The 5,025-nt window shown below is 40.6% G+C and overlaps 1 non-coding gene across 1 annotated transcript; it reads left to right on the top strand.

Annotated features, from left to right (window-relative positions):
- Positions 1 to 501: 501 nt before the first annotated feature.
- LOC136147556 (U6 spliceosomal RNA) lies at positions 502 to 603 on the top strand. The gene has a single exon (XR_010659225.1). It is a non-coding gene; the product is annotated as a U6 spliceosomal RNA (small nuclear RNA).
- The last annotated feature ends 4,422 nt before the right edge of the window (positions 604 to 5,025 follow it).

Genomic DNA, 5,025 nt, shown 5'->3' with positions numbered 1-5,025 from the left:
AATACAAACCAGAATATCCACAATGCCTATTAAACTGTTTGGAAATGTAGAGGCTAAATTTTCTGGCACACTGAGACTAAGACTGCCTAACATAGGAATGAATCAAGGGATAAAATGCTAAATACATTTACTCAAGTTTTGCTTTTTATAATGACTGTTCTTTGGTAACTATATTTCATTGTTACATAAAAACTAGTGATTATCAGGGATGATACCCAGTCATTATCATTTGCTGCAGTAATCAAAATAGTAAATTTCCACAATTTACCTTTTAAAAATTAAAATGCTTAATATTTTCTAAACATCTAACACTTAAATAATGGTCAATACATCAACATTTTACTTTCTAGCACCCTTAGATCAAACACAAGGTACCTAGTGATTTAGAAAGATTTGTTATCTCTCCTACTGAAGTAATATGTGATCACTATCTGCAATACTTAAATAATTTTTCTGATTATTTTAGTTATTAGTATTTATATTAATCAAAATCCTAAATGTGTACTTGCTTCAGCAGCACATATACTAAAATTGGAATGATACAGAGATTAGCATGCCCCACACAAAGCTGACATGCAAATTCATGAAGCATTCCATACTCACAAACACACTTGCTAAAACAACTATATAACACCTCTCTTCGTACCATGAAAAAGAATCTTGATACACATAGGGAGGCATATGCCTATGTCCAATACTTACAAATATAGACATGTTTTGAAATTTTTATAATTTTCTAATTTTTTGAGTCAGTCTTTGTAAATAACTTTAAAAAAATTCTTCAGAAATATTTTAGATTTTTTTTTTTTTTTTTTTTTTGTAATGCTTGAATTCTACAATCACACAATCTGAGGTTTTGGTGTGTTTTCTTTTTTCCCTGTGAAAACTTTTCTCCCTATTTCTGATATTACAAAATTGCATGATAATGGTATATTTTGGTTGGGGCCATTTATGGGGCCGGTACTGAGTGAATGACTTTTCAATATGGAGCTTTTTTTTTTTTTCTCCCCTGTTCTAGGGACTTCATGAATTATTTGTTTGTCAATTTCCCCCCACCTCATTTTCTGTGATATTCTAAAACTTCCATTAGACAATATTTAAACATATGGATCTTTTCTCTATTTTCCATTGCTTTGCATTTTTTCTGCTTTTTAGGTTTCCTCTCTCTTCCAAACTTTCTATAACTTTTTTCAAGTAACCTTTAAATCTATCATTTTGTACACAATAAGTAAACACTTTTTCTTCTTGAGGATATGAGTTTGAGATTTTTGTTTTTTTTCCTTCCGCATTCCCTCAGGTTCTGACTTTTTTGGTTTACTTATTTTTGTTCTTCGTTTTTCTTGTTGGAGGCTTTACTAATGGTGGCAATCAGACAAGTTTCAGTTGCTAAAAAGCTCTCTCAGGACTCGCATTATAATGCTTCAGAATCTATATGTTACAGCCAGGAAAGAATACAAAATAACAGCGGCATTGAGGTCAGGAAACGCATCTCAAGGAAAGGCTGCCTCATAGCACAGGGCAGAAGACGGTACTCCTTCCAACCTTCTGACCTTCCCCCACCTGCAGGACTGCCCTGGGCACACTCTCTCAAACCCCAAACCACCCAGCAGGCAGAGAGCAACTAAAAACCCGGGGCCCTAGTCTAGGCATACTCCTGTGAAGTCACCAGCCCGCGGCAGAACCCTTCGAGGCTCTCACTTACACCAGGTGTAAACCATCCTCACTGCTATCCATAAACGGCGCCTCACAAGCCTCGATAAAGCACCAGAAACTCACCATGGCCAAAAAGCATCGCTATTAAATCACTACAATTCAGCCTTGACTAGGAGTCAACACTGTCTTGATCCATCTCGTTTCACCAAAACATTCCAGGCGTGCTGGAACTAACTTTCACAGCAGAGTCTTTCCGTAAATAAAAATATGCCACCGAAATACCAGACAAAATTCTGCATACACATGCATCACTTACCTCTAAATCCTGGTGAACGGACAGTTTGGAGAATACCAAGCGGAAACTTGGAGAATTGTTATCTGAGGCCATTCAGATTCTCCAGAGAAGATTCTGATCCGAAAGCAGTTAGAAGTGGCTCCGGCTGGAGTCTAACCAGACGGCAGAAGCCAGGGAGGGTAGCCTGGCCCATTCCGCCCTCCCTCCGCCCAGCTCTGGGCGCCCCCGTGGAATCCCAGCCGCGCATGCTCCGAGCAACTACGCTCCTCACCCCGCGTTTGCAACGCAATTACTATATAGGCAATTGCTGGGGAAGATTTTCGATTGTTGCTCCTGATACCGACTGAGTGGGTTCTCAGTTCACACCTGGAGCAGCCCCAAATGTTACAAATAACAAACAAAACATTCCTTGGAGGCAGAGGTTTTCTTGGAGACTATTATGCTGACAGAGATTATTGAAGCAAGACTAAAGACGTAGAAGCTTTCCAATATGAAGACCATGACCTCAGGGGCCATTGCTGCAAAGCTGTTTACAATCCTCTATTCAAGGTGCTTCTTTTTATCCTATGTTTACAGTATCCTTGGGGTGCCCAAGGAAAGGGAGCCCTGTACAGCTTTGACCTGGTGGGATTAGCAACTCGGATTTTCCAGGTGAAATTCACAACTGATTCATGTGTGTGAAAGGCAAGAAGACACGAGGGAAAGAAGGGGGGGGGGCACTCCAGATTCGTAGACAGGAGACAGTTTTAATAAACGAGGGAACTTTACATATGAGGCTTGTTTTGGGTGGCTGCAGGAGGAGTAGGTCACTACACACGCCCGACAGAATCTTGAGAGTTGATATGGAGGCCTTAAGAGTGTTCAGTCTCCTCCAGGGTCCAGAAGGTCTCAGTAACACAGTATTCTCTCAAGGCTGCCACCCTGAAATAGTTCCTCATGCAGAGCATACATCTCAAGGACACAGGAGGGGTAAGGAGCCTCCGATTATTGCCCGGCTCCTACTACAGGATCAACCAGCTGTTGGCCATGTCTTTTTGATGATCTCCTCCATCATGCCACCCCTGGTGATCAGCTCTTACGAGCGGACATGCCCCGCCTTCCAGACAGCGCCCTGAGCAGTCAGCAGCTTTTACCTCCATGGAGGGGGCTCACTTGGCTATCTGGTTGTCCTGCAGGCACATGCAAGAGAAAAAACAAGATTAAGATAATAATTCCCAAAATAAGTAATAGTTTTTTCCACGCTGGATCTGAACCACTGATTTATTAAGTCCTCTAGGCTGGGAGTCAGGCTACTCACCACGTTCACTTGTGTTCTGCCGACAGCCCAACTCTCAGCACAAAAGTCTAATGGCCACGGCTCCTGAGTGATCACCAGCCAAACCTCAGGGTTCAGTCCACTGGCTGCTTCACTTCATTCCTCTTTTCACCCAGATGGTGTCAGTGTTGGGCTGAATAGTGACTGCAGTTCCCATGCATGAGTTGCCCTGACTAAACTCATTTGTGGAATGTCCCACTCAGTGGGAAGGTCCCCTCTTCCCTCTGCAGACCACAGAGGCTGCCGTAGGAATACAGGTGGTGGCACTGGAAGAGCCTAGGAGAACCTGTAGTTCTAGAGACAGTAGACTGGCAGACAGCTACTCCTCTGATGCAAATAGGCACACTGCTTAGTCAAAATGAGAGCCTTGGCAGAAGTGGGCTGAGGGGACCCATTCTCCATCCACCCTTTGATAGCATAGGATGTTCATATGATATGCTGTTGCTTCACGAGAGGCTCTACCAGGAGGGGTGCTGTGTAAGTGAAGAGGGACAGTTGCTCCACAGGAATATACCAGGTTTCTGCCCCCTTCCAGAGCTGGGGCCAAAATTCGAAGGGTCCTCTCTCCTCTCCTCTGTCTCTGCCACAGCGCCCAACCCATACCTTCCAGAGTCATGGACACATTTAACTCAAATGGTCGCCCTGCTTGGGAGATGCCCAGAGCTTTCATCTGCTTCACTGGTATTTTTGCTTTCTCAGAGGCAGCTGTTGCTCTAATTCCCTATGCATCCTTGAAGGAACTATTCTGCATTTATTAAGTGAATGCAAAACTGATATGGACATGTTTTTTATTCATTTATATATTTCACTGGTTTCAAAAGTTAGCTTAAGCAACAAAATGCATGCACTGAAAGAAAAGAAAGGAATAAAAGCAAAATAAGGAGAAATAGAGACAGTAGATTATGCAGAAGCCATTATTAATGTGGCTAATGTCTGCACATGCTATAATATCAAAATTCTGAAACTTGTGAGAATTTAGTGTTGTTGTTACATGATGAGATTTGTTTTCTTACAGCCACATCTAACTGCTTTTCAGTGTAATCACTTGAAAAAGTTCATTTAACATGAGGGAGATTTTCCCAAATTTTCTTGAAACCAAAAGACTTTCATTAAATACACAAGTGTCAAAGTTCCTAGCTCTGTTGTTGCTACACTAGATTTTATAAGCTAGCATCAACATATTGTATATTTCTCATACACATGTATGCATGTGTATTGTATACAATATTGTATATTGTATATTTCTCCCACTCTCCTATTAGTACTAAGATTATCATATATTTAAAAGTAGTATGTGGGAGGTGTGGACATAGATTTTCATTAGCAACTAATTAAAACTCTGCTTGTATGGAGTTCTAGTCTATATATATTAATATTAAAAATTATCCCTGTATTTTGGAGAGTTTATATAAGGGCTCAGCATAGACACAGCCCAAGTCCATTGTTATAAATGTGATTTAATTATGTAACTGAAATAGGATGTCAGCAGCCTATGAACATTTTAAAGGAAGGTAATATTTTTTTCTCTCAATAAAGTTTCTATAAATTTTAGATTAAAATGGCACTAGAATGATCAACCTGTAATGCTTCCTTTTGTCAAATAAAGGATGATTTTATTCTTTCTACTCCTGATCCATTGGGCTTTATGTTTTTCAGTCTTCCCTCTGAGATCTTGCCTAGTTAATTATATCCCCTCTTTTTGATAGCTGCAATCTCCTCTGGCTTCCCTAGCTAAAAAAAGAAAGAAATTAAAAGGCTAGAT

This window comes from Muntiacus reevesi, chromosome 15 (genome assembly GCF_963930625.1).
Source record: "Muntiacus reevesi chromosome 15, mMunRee1.1, whole genome shotgun sequence".
NCBI lineage: Eukaryota > Metazoa > Chordata > Mammalia > Artiodactyla > Cervidae > Muntiacus > Muntiacus reevesi.
This window is presented reverse-complemented; position numbering and strand designations above follow the sequence as displayed.